Source organism: Lepeophtheirus salmonis, chromosome 6 (genome assembly GCF_016086655.4).
Source record: "Lepeophtheirus salmonis chromosome 6, UVic_Lsal_1.4, whole genome shotgun sequence".
Taxonomy (NCBI): Eukaryota; Metazoa; Arthropoda; class Copepoda; order Siphonostomatoida; family Caligidae; genus Lepeophtheirus; species Lepeophtheirus salmonis.
In genome coordinates this window covers 39,284,954-39,305,507 of record NC_052136.2, presented here as the reverse complement: position 1 = coordinate 39,305,507, position 20,554 = coordinate 39,284,954, and the positions used below count along the sequence as shown (strand labels likewise).

Below are 20,554 nucleotides of genomic sequence, written 5' to 3'. Positions count from 1 at the left end.
GAAAATTTGAATATTTATTTAATGACATGAAAAAAAAAAATTCTGTACATATATGTGTCCAAAAAAAAAACAACACACCTTCCCCCCACCTACCCCATAAAAGCGACAGCCCGGGATGAGACAGATGCACGGTGTGAGTATCACTGAAAAACTCAATAGAACTTAAAACAATAACTTAGATTGAATACATTATGTAATGTGAAGAATCTAAGCTCAAGGCAAAGTTTATATAAAACAAAATGATGCCACATTATTCTTTATAACTTGTTTGTTTTTTAAATATAAAAAAAATATTTGTAAGTTTGTGTTCCATTTTACAATGTCAATAAATACTATTTCCTCTTTTTTTTCAAAATTAATTCAAAATAGTTGTTTGCAATTTTCCTTGTTAATTTCGATATGGTAATTTTTTGGAAAAAATAAAAGATGGACTCATCTATTCAAGTTGTTATATGTTAGCATATTGTTTGAAGTTTATAATACAATTTTTTATTTAAATTCATTATAATTCATTTCATTTAATATACAGCTACTATATTTTAATATTTGTTTGCACCAAAGGGGTCTAAACATTGATAAAAAATGGCATTGCCTATTTTCAATGTGATTTCCTGCTCCTTCCTTGGTTCGAGCAACGACGGGTAACCCTTTGGTAGTAATACGGGCTGGTCTATTGAAATCTGAACACTTACTAATTCAATAAGTAATGAAGGTTGAGTGGTTGAAATTTTAATTCATATTTCCATATGTTAGAGCATAAAAAATTAATTACAAAACAAACTTTAGCTCTCTAGCTTACGTTCAAATAGAAAAAATGACACTTGAACGTGATTGATGAATATCCAAAAACGCACTCTAAGCAGTTTGGGGTCTCCAGGACCACTGTCTACGCCGTCAGCAAGTCCAAAACGTTAGAGATGAAAAAGGGCTCAGTTCAAAAAGGCTAAACTGGACCCGGAGGTGTTAAAGAAAACAGACCAGTACCATTCCCTCAAGTCCATGAAGACCCATGTAAGATATCTTGGGTTTTCACACCAGACTTTTACTAGAGCAATAAAAAAAATAGTTGGGTGGAAAGAGCTCTGTGAGGGCGGAGACACCCCCAATGACATAAACCCATCCTCTCCGTTGCAACTTCGTTTGAACTCTTTTTTGATTCTTTTGGCGTCCCTACAGCCCTGATACCAAGCCCTTCGACTACAAATTTAGGGTGCATGTCGAGAGGAAGGCATGCAGTGACCCTCATCCAAACACCGAGTGCCTTAAAACTATTGTCACCCAGCACTTGGACGCCAGGCTTTTCTGCGGTCACCTGGAAGCCATCATTTCTGCTAAAGTTGGCTACATTATTTATTAAAAGAGCTCAGACACACATCTATTTATGTTATTATTATTATTATTTTTTTTTTTTTGAAATTCTATTGTTGATGAATAAATTATGTCTTGTTGAAGTTTAAAATTCAAAGTGTTGATATTTTGATGGACCACCCCGTATTTAAATCGAAATAACTAAATGTACAATTCAAAAACCAATGTAATTGTTCTTATATTCTAAAGAGAGGACAATACGTATAGAATAATCCCTCTTGTGTGAAAGACAAACAGTTAAACTGAAAATTTGCTCAGGAGCTTTAAGTGTAAGTCTTTATTGGACTCGGAGTATAATTGAGGATCGACATTGAAGTAATTTATGTCTATATCAGATTTGAAATGGGAGTTTCTATTTATTTGTTTCATCTCATAACTGCTTGCAGCTAATTTAATGAAGCATTATAACAGCTTAGCTGTTAGCAGTAGCTTATAATCCATAATTCATGAGCACATCCATAAATTAATTAAAATAGCTTGTGAAATATAAAAGCTGTTCATGTTGTAACTGCAAAAAGTATCCAGCTCATGGTCGGTTATATTTGTAAAATTCTAGACTCATCTCATTAGATACCCCATTTGTCAAGTAAAGTCAATGACTCAGTCATACCTTGTCTCATATATATTATTTTCTTCTAATAATAACTATCATCATTCATCTCCGATACAGGCAAAATAAAATCAAGTGTATATTTCCTTTACGACTGATTGGTTTTATAGAAATAATGACGGATGTACCTAAGAACAGGTGTGTCTCAAGCAGAATCAAGAAGATACGTTTATAAATTGTTGCTTAAATTGTAATTAACTTGTCGAACGAATTGTCATGGAACTTCAAATTAAGACGCATGATTTTCAATAAATAAACGTATGCGAATTAATTCAAGATGCGGAATAGAAAAAGAAATATAATTTGTATACTAATTGACATAAAACTCACGCTTCAAAAGATTGTGTTTGTATCTTAGACTGTTTCAAAATTGTATTCAATATAGAATTTTAAATGTTCAATATATTGCAAGTTAAAGTGTGCCATCCGATTTGTGACAACCATACATTATATGCAATAGCTTATAAAAATTCAAGTGATTGATTTAATTCAAATAGGTCTGTCAATAAATTTTTATTTGTCTTTTGGTGTACCTTGGGTACCCCAAAAGTTTGGTGGCCACTATCTTAGAGGACATGTATTTACGAAGTTTCGTGCAATATCATTCAGTTAAGCCTGTTAATTAGCTTGAGCTCGTATAAAGGTTTTTAAAGTTTTTGAACTTATGTTTGATTGAGATTTTGAGATCTTATGTCAATTTGCTATATAAATGTATAAGAAAATCGTATGTCCGAATGGAAAATTTTTATTAAAAATAATAAAGCACACAGGAAGGAGCTGGCGGTGTGTCCGGGGGGAACCGATATCTGAGTCTTTTTAAAGTAGCCAGCTTCGTGAGAGGTAAACTCGTCAACCGAAAACAGCAGAGAGTCATTGCATGGAACTTAAATTCTAGCTAATCTTGAGATATAAACTCAACAAGCTATTATTGTAATCTTTAAAATAATTATATTCCTCAACTTTTTTGATGTTATCTCATAAGAGATAGAGACAGAATAAGTAATACAAACTTGGGTAAATTCGAGCAATTTTATCACTCTTCTAAAAAGATGAGCGCGCTTCCGCTCTCTTCCCTCGTCACTATTGGCCTCTATGTTCAAGAATAAAGAAACTCCTCCAGATCTTCTACAGAATCGTCGTATACTTGATATTTCTATAACAAGAACAAAGGAGTTCCATGATAAGACAGCATTATAGAATGAAGGACCCAGTGAAAAAGAGATAGAGTTCCCATTTTACATCCACAGATTGTTCAGTCAAATTCTTGAGTCCATTCCACTATATCTGAATTTTGGCGTCAATAGTTCCCATAAACTAACACTTATGATAATAAGAAGGATTTTATTCATATTTTCCGAATAAAATACGAGGTGTCTTTTTTATTGAAAATGAAATATGTGCCTTTTTATTTAAAAAAAAATAATGTTTTATTATTTTTTATGCCCTTTTGAGTCCATTTTCTTATGTAGACTGTGTTGATATTTAGTTTGATGGCGTTATTTTTTTTATTTATAAAATTCCTTTTGAAAGAAATTGTTATTTTTTTTTCCAAAGGACCCTCAATTCAATTTTTTACAGTCACTACGTAAATAATGCAAAATTTCCAACTGGCAGCTCATTTATCCTGAATCAGAAACTCCATGAAACGCACATCTCTATTAGAATTATGAGGGTTGTTCAGAGAAAAATACTAATACATTCACATTTCCTTTATTAATTAAGCGATTATTAAAAATTCAAAAACTAGTAAATCCTTTTATTCAAAATTGATTATATTTATTTTTTATCAAAACTAAACAAGACAAATATTTGTACACCAAGAATAACCACAAAATTCAGTAGTCATTATACCCCCTAGAGTTGTATAAAATAGGATCTAGAAAAAATAGAATGTGTGTGATACTTTTTGTAGGTAGTTACATAAACATACATAAACATAAACAGGGTTTTTTTATATTTCAAAGCTCTCACAAATTTTAAATCTATTAAAACGTCCTGACAGACTAATTGCCTCTCCTTCAAATTGCAATTGTCAGGTTGCCATGTTAATATTCGGTTTCTTTTTTTAGAATTCTGATAGTTCATCTATATTAATAAAGCAAGGTTTGTCTGTTAATTTGTCATTTTTAATAACGAGTGTTTTTGACTGCATTTTGTAACAGTCAAGTGTGCACGCAAACATAATATAACATGTAAAATACTATATACATGGAGTGTCAGTTAATTAAAATAAATTGAGTCAGAATGTGGTCGTTTGTTGCTCATAATGATGACGATTGACGATACTAACTACTTTAACATGATCTCATCAAAGAATGGGTTCAAGAATAACAAATTAAACACATAATAGTGTTTATATGTATATATCCAACACAGACACTTGATGTACAAAGAATATTATGGGGAAGAGCTGATAGGTTACTTTATGTTATTCCTCTTCATCTCCTCAACTGTACATAATATATTAGCTTATACTATGTACTATCATCAATGTACGGTTAGTTGAGACAGGGATGGGCTTCATAAAGGGCATAATATTACTATATTCATGAGTCATGCAATGTCTTGAAAGGGGGGGGGGGCTAACAAATACATATGTACATTTTGGATAATGATATCACGTTGATGTCTTTCATCTATCTCGCACAAAACCTCTCCTTAAAAAAGAGAAAGAAAATAAGACTCAAAATCACCTGGCCAATTCTTCCATACTAACGGTCATTATTCTATTTTAGTTGTGTGATTACTCTACTTGAGTGGATGATTTTTTGACTAAATTCAAATGGTGAGTGGATTTCCAGATTTAAAAAAAAACCCAAGTCGACTTCATTGTTATCACTAAGTCTCGTCAAATGATTTGAATTTTGTGACAATTATTATTTTATCTAAATTATTGAGTCGATTGGGGTCTTAACAACTGGATTAGGTTCTGTTTGACTCAATCAACTCAAATCAACATATCATTACTGTATTTATTTAATAAAATTGTTCACAGCTGAAGAAGAAGTAATTTGAGTTCAACCATTCAACGTTTAAATACTTCTAATATATGGAAGGAAAGTAAAAAAATACACAGCTGATGAAAATATAAATAATCTCCGAATCGATGCTAATTCATTCCAAAAGGAGCATCAAGAAGGGATGATGCAGTCAGTTTGAAAAACAATTTTCCACATAACCAGTCACTGAAAACAAATTCATCCTTCCTCAATCATCAAGTTTTGCCCAGACTTTGACATTTTATACAACAATTCAAAAAAAAAAAAAAAAAAACCCTCAAAATTAAATAATAATCTTCCTCTGGTCACCTTTTTATTGTAACAAAAAAGTACATAAAACCACAAAAACATAACCCAAATTTAGAAATACATTCTTACAATAATTTAAAACTCACCAACTACAATGCCATCTACTGGAATGTGACAGAAGCACAAGCTATTTATATTAGTCAGGTGAGTCGTACAAAACTTAAAAGTTTTGTTTGAGCTAAGAGGTTATAAGTTTTCTCGGCATTTTGCGTTGTACTCCCAAAAAATGGATTCCTGAAATACTTCCAAGTTTCGGAGTTCTACTGTGCATTGTACATTTTTTATGTTAGTGGGATAACACTGAGATAATGGTCGTAGTTTTTGATCACGTTTTATTCATTTATTTTCTATACAATGTGCGTATACCTAACGATCAAATCCTGATTTATGTACAATATAAATCCAAATCAATCTATTTTGCTTTTTCTAGGGATTAATTAAGTATGTACATATTTATTCACGAATCCCTGGGTTTTGAATCCTATTTGTTTAATTAATACGTGAGAAAAATCATAAATGAGGTATGCTTTATAATAGTAATAATAATAATAATGTCAGGTTAAACGAGGTTGCGGATGTAATAACTCGAATACACACTATAGAAGAAGTACCTAGGAGAGAAAAGTACTTGAGAAGAAGAAGGAGGGTCGGAGAATTTATAACGACAACGCAGTCATGAAACTTATTTTAAAAAAGGGAAAGGAACTATTAAAGGCCAAAAAGTGAGGAGGCAGAAACTGAGGGCGCGTGAGCGTTCAGGTACTCTCAAAGAACGTTCTTTTATTCCTAATCTTTTTCTTTTTTTTTTCATTTAGTGTTTGCACTAAAAATTTCTTAGAATAATAATCCTCCATAAGTCGTCGACGACAAGTGAGTGGAACTAATAAAGTAGTTTATATGTGTGTGTTTTGAGTACGAAATTCCGGATTTCATACACTCATTGATTTAATGAATCATACCTAAATCTAAGAGTTCTCTCTCTCAAGCCTTCCTACTCATGTATGTAGGTGTCACCTCTTCTTCTTCTTCAACTACAAACTTTCATCCGACTATTTCGAATACATCATACACTTGTAACAAAGCTTATAAATAAATCACAGCTGCTGTCGTAACTGAAGGTAGTCCGTCTCCGTCCGTCCATAATCATAATAATATTATATAAATATTTTTGCGTCAAGTGTGGAAAAGAAAGAACGAGATTAAAAAAGCAGCAGTAAGATATAATTATTTTAATCAATTTTTATAGTACAATAAGTCAGTATGGCCCAATATGTATATAAAAACGTGTTAAATCAATGCAGATATGCTCAAAAAACTCTCATCAAATGGTGAACCAGACTAAAAAACAAGCCAAATTCAATGTGTACAATATATTCATTGAGATATTGTCCTTTACTAGGACTTTTGATAGTGGAGAGGGGGTGATGGATAACTTTTTGAGACAAATATTTGATAATTGAACTTTTTTTCAAAGGGAAAACATTATTTTTGAAATTGACTCTCTATGAAAAGAGAGTATAATATTTTATATTCTATAAAAAAAAATTAATTTTTTGAAGACATATTTTCATTTGTTTAAACAAAAAATCTGAGTGCCTTTTTGAAAAAAAATCAAAAAAAACTTTTATTCAGAGGGATCATCCCCCCTGCCCCCCTCCTTAGAGTCACGAACCTGAATAAAGTTAAGAAAACAATAAAAATTCAACAAATATATGTTATTTGAAAAAGAAATTACATTTTTTTGCTTTAAAATGCATAAAAGAAGTTGTTTAACCTGTTTGGTTTTTTATGCAATATTAAAAAAAAAAACATACAAAAATAAGTAAAAATAATCAATTATAATTAAATTACACATTTCCTCAGGGATATTTTTGTTTAAGAATGTATATGTCCTGTAAAAGGACGCAAAGCTAGGTATTAATCAAACCCGTTTATTTTTTCATATTTATTTAGGTATATGTAGTAGTTTTAACTAGTTCATCTATTACGCAATTTTAGGTATGCTAAAAAGGTATTACGAATTGTACATCATTCATAACTAAGGTAGTCAATGAACATACATATTTTATCCTATATACAAATGAAGAAATTCCTTGTGAATGTATTAATTTTCAAGCTCCATTTATCCACCATAAGTGATACTTAAAGAATTCAAACCGTGAAATTGAAGTTATAATATTCATTTTTTTTTAAATCTTTATAATTGTTGTCGATCCTGTCCTCTTGTCTCCTATACCTATGAGTAGTGATGAAAATCAGGTGCATTTATTAGCTCAACCGTATTTTGAGTTGACAAACTAAAGAGTGAATTTTCTTTTCCTTAGCTGTTGTCTTTATTATTTAAATTTTGAGTAGTCAACTTCCTTCCCTACTACATCCAAGTAGTTTTCTGTCAGTTCTTATTTATTTGGTCCAGTCCATTATTAGGACCAGTCCTATCAGTTCTTGAGACCGGACTGTTAGAACTAGAAATTAATGTAAATAGAGTGAAAAAGATGAGTGATGTCATCACGGACATCACTTTATAAGTTTTAAATACAGAAGTGGACAGGTCTGTAGTCTTCAGTTCTAAATAAAGGCCTAAGACAACACTACATACAGTCTACCTTTGATATATAATAAAGTAGATTGAGCATGTGCGTGTGCTCATAAAAGATGGAGAGTAGCTCTCAGGATTTATTGCAGATTTATAATAGTAAGTCCTTGTTGGACTCAAAGTAGATTGAGGATCAACAACGGAGTAAATCTCGTCTTTTTCCTTATTTCTTTTTCTCTCCCCTCGCCACAGCTATATGTACTTGATCTACTGAAACGTGATCAAAGATAAGCTGCTCTACTCCAAAATATTATTCAAATTGTCAGTGTTACCATGTTGATTCTCAGTTTATTTGTTTGAAATGTCCAAAATGCTCCTGATTAGCGTCACTACCTATGAGTAACCCCATTCTTCTTATAACCAGACCTATATCCTACGCTTCAAATTTCATCGACGGGACAAGCCAATGACTAAGTAATTTTCAATTTTCTTTGGAGACTAACTAAATTGAAATTACATTTTTAAAGACCTTTTTTTTTATAAATGTCCGAAATTGACATTTATGTTATTATTACATTCTTCCATAGTAACAGATCTGAAGGAAAACTGGAAAATATATTCTGAAGGAGAAGAATTTAGGATGTGGTCAAAATTTCGCAATTTTAATAGAATAAAATTAAATTGTATATAAATTTATACTTCCGTTGGGAGTAAAAGCACTGTTTTTTACTCACCCCCCTCCCTCCCTTGCCACCCCTGTAGTTACGGGACAGATACCCTGTCTCTCAACAAAATTTTTGGTGTCAAATTTAAAAAAAAAATGTTAATAAGAAATAAACAAACAAACAGTGCACTTAGTTAGATAAGATTTATCTGAAGTATTCAATAGTTTAATATTCGTATTCCATAAAGCAATATTTTGTCAAATTTCGAAATGTATTCCATATTAGTTGTCAAAAAGTCAAATTATGTTGTCATTTTTTTTAAATAATATAAAATTGACGTAAATTGTATACATATAACATGAACAACATTTTTTGCAAAACATCGAGAAAAAAAATGATCGTTGTCAAACATTCAATGTTATGACAAAATGTATCAAATTTTCATTTATTCAAAAAGTAGTTATTCAATATATATCTTGGATGTGCCATGATATATAAGTCACCTCAATAAAACATAATAATTTATAAGGTAGTCTACCCCGAAAAAAAAATCCTAGTCGCAGCCCAGGGCCTTCGCCAAATATAAAGTTTTCTTTGAATGTGTTCTTACATTTTACATACTGTCTAATTAATATCCCTAATTTAATAACATATAATTAATGACCTATCAAATCAATTACATGCAATTACTATAATACTTATTCCTCCACCTGTTATAATCATCCATTTTTTTTTAATTAAGGGAAGTGCCTTGTTTGTCAGGGACAAAAAAAAAACACTTTATACAGATTGATTCATTATTCATGTAATACGGTTACTTTATTAATTATCGAGTACTCACCATTGAACTGTTCCGACCTCTTAGTGGCTTATATTTTCTTCTTTTTCGACTAAAAGGAGCGGAAAAATTGAGTTGTTATATATTTATTTACAAAATCCACCCAAAAATGAATGTGTCCAAGATGTTCATTATATGTCATATTAAGAATATTTTGTTCTATAGTTTTTCATTTTGTGGACTTTGGCACTAAACGGAATAGCATAGTTATCAATCTATGCGTCCTAGCTTATAAATGTACAAGGTACTTAACAAAGGCAAGTCATGGTCCTTGTATAGGACTTATGATTGTCTCTCTTTTCATGTCTTAAATGTTCTTATTTTTTTAAAGCAATTAAATTTCCATTAAATATGATCGACAGATCAAAATGTTTATTTATATTGTCTTAGTCCTTCACTTATGTTTATCATCGTCATATTGACTTACACTTTGTACAGACCTACACATAATGCCTAAAACATTATCCAATGAATGAAAAATGAGTTAAACGAAAAAAATCATGTACAAAAATTAAAGAGAAATGTCTCATTTTTCTCCATCATACATAGAGTTAAATCTTTGTTGAATAATTTGTAATGAAGAAACTAAGAATTAGAAAAGGAAAAACTTTGTGGTGTGTGCTCTTTCTTCATTTTTGATCATTATTTTAATTTCTCCATCTGAAGTAAGCATGATTGCCACTCTTTCATGTAAATTGTTTAAAAAATGTACAATAAGATATGAAAATAATGAATAGAATTACAATATTGTCGTCCTTGCACTAATGCACTTTTAAATGTAGAAGGTTCTCCTCTTTATAGTAGTAATTCCTTTTCTCCTAACCAAATCATATAACCGGTGGCTGATATTAACAAGGGTCTTAATTCAGAAGTACCATACATATATATCACACAAGCCTTCTCCTCCTGCTCATTTTTCCCTAACAAAGATATCAGCTCTAGTTATATTAACTGCTACTATTTAAAAATAAAAGAAATCTAAAAATTAACATGGTAATCTTGATCGTTTGAAGGATAGTAGCTTAACGGTCATGACAGTTTACTAGATCAACTGCGAGCAGCTATGAGAGTAAGGAAATATACATAAATTCCACTCCTTAATCATTAAATGCATTGATAGGAATTACTTTGATGTAAATGTTTAATTAAACTCCGAGTCAAACAAGAACTTATCCTTATAACTATCAATTTCTCAGTATCCGTCATTGATGAACATACGCTACCATGGGCGTCCGCAGGATTATATATATAGGGTGGACAAGGTAAATCCGTAATAACTTTAACGGCTAAATATGTTAGCTATCGTATTTATTGAGTTTTTTAAATGATCTCGTCATTCAAGCATGAAAAAGGCAGGATAATTTCCATCATCGAAGCTCGCCGCGCGGGACATTCTGCTAAGGAGTTAATTTCCTTCTTCGAAAATCCAAAATCAACAGTGTATGACATGATTAAGGCCTTTGATAAGGGGGGAAAGACTGAAAGAGCAACTCATTCAACAAGATCTGATAAAGTCCGGACTAAACGGTTCATAGCTGGCTTGAAACGATCAATTGACACTCATCCAGCCAATTGCTAAGTTGGCCAAGGACCGTAACGTGAGTAAAATACCATCAAAAATGCCATCCAGATTGACCTGGGTTACTTGTCGAGCGTCAGAGTAAAATGAGGCAGACAGAATCAGCAAAGGTAAAATTCTTATTAACCAAATGAAATGCAAAGGTGGTTACGTGCGTTTTTTAAAGGGAAATCTTCACCATTGACGTCAATCATAACCGCAGAAACAATAGATGCATATGTTTGGCCCCAGATGAGATCCAACCAGTTACGAAAAAAAAAATCCGCCCTTGGTTATGGTCTTGACGGTGATCAGCGCGGACGTTTTCAAGCACATGGTCATCCCATAGATGAATGAAGTCGCTGATAGGAAGCCATATACATTCCAACAAGACTCAGCACCTCCTCATAAGACTAACATTGTCCAAGAGTGATTAGGACAAAATGTGCCGGATTTTTGGCTTCCATTCTATTGGCCAGCCAACAGCCTGCACCTCAATCCATGTGATTTTGACTTGTGGGCATGAATAATCATGCCTCAATTGCTGCCTTGAAGGCCTAGATCGTCAATACAATTAAGAACCTGGATCTGCACGAGGTTGCAAGGCATTCAGGCATCGTGTAGAGATCGTGATCAAGAACGAAGGCTTGCATTATGAATAATCATTTTACATTTAATGTGGCTTTTAAATGAGTAAAAAATAATATTTCTATCTCTTATACAAGTCTCATAATTAGTCGTTAAAGTTATTCCGGATTTCACCTTGTCTACCCTGTATATATGTATATAGTTACTATTTATTTTTGTTTTGAGGGGGGGGGAGGGCTTGGTTTTATATTTTATTTTTAAATTTTTTTGAAAATTCATAGCTATTATGAAAAAAAAAAAGTTTCCTAAAATCCACATGTGTGAACAAGAAGATAAAGTTTTTGAAAAATAATTTCAAAAATAAAATGTCAAATAATAAATTTTTGGGAAAAAAAATCTAAAATTCACTGCTGTTTACAAAAAAAAAAAAGGAAAAAAATTTCAAAAATTTGTCTACTTTATATCCTTTCTTAAATGAGTTGTGATGCTCAAGAACTATAGTTTAAAGCCTTTATTTGATTTCTGATACTTGATTTGTTCTCCATCATATGGGTCCTTTTAAATAAAATCTATCAATTTTGCAACTCTTAAATGGTGACGATTACTTTTAGCTACTTCAAGTGCAGTTTCCGACCCCTCCAATGGATTAAGTAGAATAATTTGTGTATAAAAATTGGTGATAATTCGTATAAAAATATAAATGTAAACAGAGTTCATTTTTGAGAAATTCTAGATAGCTTTTGTATTAACAGGAGTAATGCATTTGGCATACTAGTTTAATTTGCTGAACGGAGCTCGTAAGTCAAACCAATTTATTCTATAAGAAATAATTTTGAAATGACTCCTGCTTTCCAAAGCCAACTTGCAACCAGCTCGTAACTAAAAAAAAACTTGTTTGACAATGCAAACTTTTCCTCAAAATCGAGTCCTAATCTCAAGAAACTCGTATGTGGTGGACTCCTTTCTCAAGGTATTACTTTAATTACAATTTTACAATAAAAAACCAAGTTGTTACAGTGTTAGAGGGAAGAAAAATTGATTGGCAATAAAACTAAAGAGAAATTGAAAGATTTTGCAATATACACTTTTAGTTCCCCTACACAATTTACATATATTTAAATGTGCAAAGATTTGCAATGAGGGATAAGAATAATCATATCATGTGTTACCACCATCTGGAGTTAAATTAGGGGAATCCTTAAATTTTACGCAGATGTAGAACCTAGTTCTTTTAAGTATGTATAATAAATCGACGCATGACTGCAGCCCCCTTATAATCAACTACTACTGTTCATGAGGGTCCAATAAACCGTTTTATTGGTATAAGAAACTTTTATTGCTAGTAAAGACATTTGTCCGTTTGAGACGTAAGTGTTGTTACTTATAGGTGACTCAAGTGCTATTGTAGTCATATAAATCTATACATTTTGCCTCTCTCATTCATTCAACTTTGATGCGTATATTATACCTATTATAATTATACGAGGGGGCGTATTGAATAAGGAGAAGGATTTGAAACGGGTATTCTTGAATGATCCAACAACATTTCGTTTTTAAATGAACATACTTAATTATCATGACACTTGGACCATAGTATCATTATCAATATTGACTGTTTGAATTTTGCAGGAATGTCTCACACTTACTCAGCCGCCATATCCTCACCGAAGAAGCCGTATCATCACGAATTTATAGACTACGGAGCTAATCCTCATCCTGCATGGAGTCTTAGTAAGATCTTTTATCTATTACGTGTGTACATTTTTCCTCCTTTCTTCTTGATACCTAATATGTCATGCATGTCCTCAGTTAATCTTTAAGTTTATTTTTTTTATGAAAATTATTCATGTATATCCTTTGTATTATGAATCATGGCCTCCATTAAAATATATATAATCTGAAACTTGAAATTATTGAGGAAAGTAAAATTTAATGTCCTTTTACAATAATAATTTATATTAAAACTATTGTTATTTTTAATAATATTATATTATTCAAATGAAATCCCTTTTCAGATAGTGGAAATGACGACTCAACGAAGATTGCTACACAATTGGTGGTTCCAATTGAGTTAAGCGATAGTCCAGTCACTCTAACTTGCTATCACTGCCAACATCATATGACAACACGCACAAAACAGGGCCTTCCACCCTAACATGGGCTCTTTGTGCTGGCCTTTGCTTATTAACGTAAGGCTTTCATTTAAAAATTATTTGATGATTTTTTATGAGTTATACATATATTATGTTCTGTATAAGTTGTAACTTGTATTATAAGCAAGTTGTACAAGTTGCAACCAAAAAATGAGATGAAAGGTTTTAAATGTAGAATTTATGGCGTACTTGTGGCATTATAGTGCAATAAGTTAATATTTCTTAGATGGTTGCTTTTATTAATTGTGTAATTATTGACTATTTGGATGAAAATTTCTATAAATCAGTGGTCTGTCAACACAGAAGCAAGCTTGAATGATTTTTCTCAAAATTTAGAATGGATTACATTTTATTATTCAACTAATTAGCATCAACTTAGCAAAAATTTATTAATCCTTTGAATGCAAGTTGCACTTCAAATACCAATAAAAGGTCGATCAGGTGAATTTGGACCATGTTTAACTACACCTTCAACTATAAGGAAAACATTATTTCAATTTTAAAGTGAGAAGTTGAGCCTTAGCTTTAAGTTAACTTAACTACTTTTCATTCAAAACAAGTATTTACGACACGAGGGACACTATTATCGAATTGGGTTGCGTAGGACACAGCCCAGCGTACATCAAGAAGATGCTTGGGTATCAAAAGATCATAGTTTAATATGTCTGCAATCACTGGAAGGAGGAGGGGCATATAAGAGAAAATCCCACAATTCTGGAGTGATAAAAAAGGCACTGTCAGATTACTCAAAGGCATGAAACGTCCGTGAAGGTATCTCCTGATACAATGGACTGTCGACAGATCCCACAACATTTATAATAACACATATGGGTTGGATATAGAGAGAGCAATGCCTACTACGTCTTTAAAGCAAGTTTCCAGACAGTATCATGACCCTTGGGACCATTCGGAGCAGTGGTAATGTCATGCCCCCATTCTTCTTTGAGCCAAAAGAGAGATTTAGTGCCGACGTTGATGGAAGCCGAGGACAATGGTTATAACTTGTAAATAATATTTCAAACCTCTACTTGCTTCCCTTATTGATCATGATGCAGTTATAGGTGGGGCGGATTTACCTGAACAACCATGTACATAATTAAAATAGATGAACTTTATTTGAAAGATACTATATGATTGAGATCAAATTAAGTATCATAAGTCAAATGATGGTTCTCAAGTAAGTTTAATATTCATTAATACCTCAACTCATCCTAGAAATGTGTATACAAACCCGTAATTAACCGAAATATATCCATGAAATATTGGACTGTAAGATGTTCATTTGATGTTTAAAAATACATATATTTTTTTCTTTTTCATGATTTTTTTCTCGTTAACTCACCACAGTTACACCTAATAAATATGTATTTTTAATTTGTAAAAATAAAATTATAGCATCAAATGTTGTGTTGCCACGATATATGTATATATCGTGGCACTAATATAAATATAACACCCAAAATTCACATCCACTTACAGGGGCATCCGCTATAATTTTGTTTGGAGGTTGTTTCTCTTCCTTATAAACAGGATTGACTTTAGCTATCATGGTCGTTCATGCAAAACGAATTGGGTGAAGCTTAAATTATTATCAGAAAATTCGTTTTGTTTTAATGACCTCTTGTTGGAAGATACATTCCTAATTGTTTTTTTCAATCAAGTGCTTGAGACGCATTAGAAGTGCACGGTCCACTGTAACCACAGTGTTCTAAGGCCGGTTTTGAATATTAAATAGTTTGATTTTTTAATTTTCTTTCTTGCTATTTTTTTAATGGACAACTTTGTATTCTTGATTCATAAATTTGAGCAATTATTTATTTTGTATGACGTAATGAAGTTGTAAATACATGTTTCAATAAGAGATTTAATATATTACCGTTCTAAATAAATCAGTAGCCCGGTACCATTACAGTACCGGTATACACAACAGCATTATATCAATGTATAGTTGTTAATTAAAATGGTTGGTGCTATAATTGTATAGAACATAATTAATTCAACAAATTGCAACTTGTACACAACATTGAAATATATGATATTCAAATATGCTAATATTTACTCTTTGTTTCTTCCTCGTTATAGGTGTTGCTGCTGTTTCATACCCTTCTGTTGCCATAGCTTGTACGTAACGGAGCACTATTGCTCCAACTGTGACATACTTCTTGGAAAATACAAGGGATGGGAAAGACGGAAATAGTTTCATGATGATGTTATTCTTCCAAGGGTTTAGCATGACTCAAACCAACCAGCAAACATTATATATACAAATACATATTACCTAATTATGTATATATAAATGGTGAATTCTACAATAGAGATTTAATTGATAATTAATTAATTATTACTACTTCATTAACAGCTAAATGTTTTTCCCTAACTTTTATGATGATTTTCGTGTCGACTATGAAGTTACATATTATATATCTATCTATATACAAACATAATATTATATAAATGCCTATATCTTGGTGGAAAAAAATTATAATTAATTATTATTCGTAACATTCTACTCAATGTTTGAAGAAGTCCTTAAGCTTGAATCAATTATGAATGTAGTTCAGTATTCAAAATAAATTATACATATATAGAATATATTAGACTTATAATATGTGAAATTGCTTGTGATTATTTTTCTACATGAATAATCTAAAAATTTTATTGATAAATAAGTGCTTTTACTCTCCAAAGGAAGAAGGAAATTGATGATTTATTTGCATGATATCTAGAAATAAGTATATGGCTCACTTCAATATACGTTTTCTATGTACATAGGTATATATACATTAGATCCCACATAAATCAATCCTGATAACATTTCTCATGGGAAAATGTCACGCTAAATTGTTTCTTCATATATTTTCTTTAAGGAATATTGTATGCACATAATTCACATCTTGGATATTTGTGTAAAAGGATTGAAATATTCCTCATAATACCCCAATATTCCATTATGTTCGGATTAAATCCAATTGGATTTCACTATGAGACAGTTTTTCACACAACTTCACAAGTATTGATTCTTGCAAATTCTCTCCGAAAAGAAATATACAATAATAAACTATTAGAATTTCCCACACACGATTGATGTATTAGGTTTTGTTTAGAAATGATTTCTCGAAAGTGACATACAAATTTCAAATCAAATCCAAAATCGTCAAGATTATCGAATTTCTAGTCAATAGGAAAAAGGTATCGTGGCAATTTTGACGCTTTAAATGTCCTCTAAGTGATCTTCATAAGTTGATGAATAAGAAAGAGGTTAGAGGCTATCAGAGCCGCTATGGGTATTGATTGTGAGCAACGGTCTGGATTTTAATTGATTTTATGTTGTTTTATTTATTTGTTAATTATTTTTTTTGTCACACCACCACAATATGAGTTAATATGAAAGTACCCAAAAACCATATGGCGTAGCTCTCTAAAAACCCAAAGACAAAGAAACACATTTTCTGATTAAAAATTTTAATCATTAGAAGTAAAGCCTAGTGATGAATAACGCATAAAAAAAATATAAAAATGATTAAATGACATCTTGTGATTAGTTTTTAAAAAATTTTTAAAATTGTGAGTCCTCTAGGAGACGTGAATTATTCTATAAGTAACTACGTAACCTCCATAAAATCATCTTGTGAATGATGAACAAATTCAAAACAAATCTAACACGATTAAAATTATGGAGATCATTTACACTGCTATATCCAGGGCCACCTCCTTCCGTCAGGTTTCAATAGTAACGTTAATCAAAGTATACAGCTACACATTTAATTTCAATTTGGAGAATCTTGAATCCTAGATCCGGGTCTTTATGAAATATTTGTTGTGTGTTTTTCATTTTATTATTTTTTTTAAATCTTTGTCTGTTTTTGACGTTTTTTTATTTTACCTGTTCCCTTAATATTGAATCTGTTTTCTAATATATTTATTACTCGCTTTTATATCTTTTAACTTTTTTAAGTAGATGACTAGACAAATATATAATAAAGAAAACAAAATATAATACAAATTTTTAATTTGTAGATAACTGTCAAATAATAAGAAAACCAACAACATCATTATATTTCTTGACACTGTATACAATGTATTTCATAACTTAACAAAAGAATTGGGACTTTCTTTTCTTCTTTTAAGATAAAAGAAAGAATACTATTCCTAAATAATGCAACTTTTGACTATATTATCACATTTTTAACAAGATTGAAAATCCTTGTGTTTAAAAATTAAATATTTTAAAATTTAACAAAAAAAATGTTATCGAAGAGGAGCGATATACTTTCTCAAGTCTTAAGTCACGGTCCTGACTGCAAGGGAAATAAATACATATTATATAAGTCAACAGATAATGGTGGTGTAGGAAATTAGGGTTCAAGTTATAACTTATTTTACTATAATTGAAAAATATGATATTTCAGTAAAACAACGCAACTTTCTTAAGCATCAAGAAAATTGAATGGAATTTTCAGAAATTACAGAGTACATTATTGTGCAAAAGATTATACTTTTAAATGCCTACAATTGAATTGTATAATAGGAAATTCAAGTACATATATGAATTTCTTCTCACGTTCTCCAGAAAATAATTAACTAACTTTTTTTTTTAAAAGGGTAAAAATAAGACAAAGTACTTTCATATTGCACAGAATTAAAGATCGAAAGTGCTAATGCTGGTTTGAAATTTATGTACTTTGCATAAACAAACTTATCTGAAACTTTACAAAATTTCTCATAAGTCAACGTCCATAGTACCCTTTATTCGATCCGCTACACCTTATCCATCATTTTGAAGGATATTTTAAGATGACTTATATTTCAGCCAATGGTCCGATTAAAAAAAATGTAAATATATTTTTTTAACTGGGTGAAAGATTAAGAATTTATCTACATTAAATATATATGACGTCATATTGATTTCCCCCACTAGTAATGAAAATCCAGCATTTCAATGGGGATCCCAAAAACACTTCTAGACTTTCGCACACGCCTTCTGCAGGTTTTTTTCTCTCCGTAAATCGGCATTTTGTAACATACCTAAATTCCTGTCTAAATAATAGAGAAGATTAATCTCCAAAAAAACCTTGGTGTTACTCTCTGTATTGCATGAGAAAAACTCACACTTGGCTACTCACCCAATACTTAGATGTTCTCTCCTCAAGAATAAAAAAAACAATAACAATAGCTTTAGAAAATAATAATATGATTTGATTTGCCAGGGAGTACTATAGCTCGTTACAAAACCTTATCTAAAGTCACAATATTTTTTTTAAATGGTATATAAAGTACCGGGTGCAACAAAAAAATTACACAATTGTTAGAACAAGTTGTAGCAAATTAGTACATTTTTACTCATATTACTCATAATTAATTAAATAATCAATTTACTTACTTATAATAAAATATATAATTACATATATATATTTTATTTTTAGGGCGGCGGGGGTTTTGAATTTTTTTTTTCGAAAATCTAGAAATATTCATTAAAAAAATTAATTTTCATATATAAATTTTTTTGGAACAAAATTTCATAAATCTACAACTATTTACAAAAATTATATTTTTTGAAAACAAATTTTAAAAATTCAGAGCTACTCCCAAAAAAAATCAAAATTAAATTTCAAATTCTAAATTTTTTTAAAAAATATTTTACATATTCCATTTACTAATGGAACACAACAATTCCTTAATTTAATTAGACCTACAACCCCTCCAGTCCACCCCCTGCTGACACCCCTGAATTATGCGAACAAAGTCCTTGCAAAAAGTCTATTTTCAAAATAAAACTCAACTCCTATACAGATCCTTCTCCCTCTTCTAAATCAGAATCTGTAGGGCTCCAAGGTAAACTTATCTAATTTTGGGACTTCATTCTTCTGTAAGCCCTGATTTTTCTATCGTCTTTAATATTGTCCTTTTCAATATATTCACATGGTCCCACACTCTTTATTGGGGCCACCTGGACTTACTCCTTAACAAAATTGGTGACCAACTTAGATCAGACGCAGGGGCATCCACGGGATGTTATATATATTTATTTATTTTTGAGGGGGGGGGGGGTAGTTTTTTTTTGTGTAAAAAATTCTAAAAATAAAGATTATTTGGAAAAAAAAGTTCAAAAATCTACAGCTATTCACAAAAAAATTAAAACAATTGGTTTTTTTTTCAAAAATCTACAGTTATTAGCAGAAAATTCAAAAATCAACAGTTATTCACAAAAAAATTGAAATATTAAGTTTTTGAATAAAGATCAGACATTCTTTAATTTGGGGAGTACTACATCCCCTCTAGCACCCCCCCCCCAGATGCCCCTGGGATGTGAACCCTGCCTTAATTAACTTCCATCCTCCTTCAGGTTGTAAACTAATCAATCATGTTGTTCCTACACGCCTGTAATCTCTGAAGGAGTCGCTTCCCACGCGGAGAAATGCTTATATGAAAATTATTTAGTCCTGCTCTTTAGACACCTTTGATTTGACTATTTTTTTTTTTTTTTACAAACTATAGGTTTATAATTATTAATATTACCGAAGTTTCAGGAAGAAAATTATGATGTAAACTTCGCAATCATCACTTTTAGAAGTGTGTAAAAGGTTCTGTTACAAGAGAAAACAAGCATTTACTATAAAAATTGGAACTTCAATTAAAGGAAAACTATCTTGTACAGTATAGGAAAAATCTTAAATAAACAAAAATAAACTTTTTAATCTTCCTTCTCTGTTTTTTTTTCTGCCTAACAACAGTTTTTATTCTTCATTCTACTATTAAAAATTAGCTGGGAAGGGGAGATTGCATTAGCCAGTCAATATTTCTTGGATGAACACTTATGATAATTCAATCTGTTCAATAATTTTTCAGGTAGTAACATGAAGGGGAGATTGCATTAACCAATTAATTGGTTTTGGATTTCTGTAATTCAAATGAACACTTAAAAGAATTTAA

The 20,554-nt window shown here is 31.0% G+C and overlaps 1 long non-coding RNA gene across 1 annotated transcript; it reads left to right on the top strand.

The window, feature by feature from the left end:
- Positions 1 to 6,030: 6,030 nt before the first annotated feature.
- On the top strand, positions 6,031 to 16,239 carry LOC121119864 (uncharacterized). Its single transcript, XR_011780784.1, has 5 exons — positions 6,031 to 6,045; positions 6,102 to 6,499; positions 13,101 to 13,202; positions 13,487 to 13,660; positions 15,707 to 16,239. It is a non-coding gene; the product is annotated as an uncharacterized lncRNA (long non-coding RNA).
- The last annotated feature ends 4,315 nt before the right edge of the window (positions 16,240 to 20,554 follow it).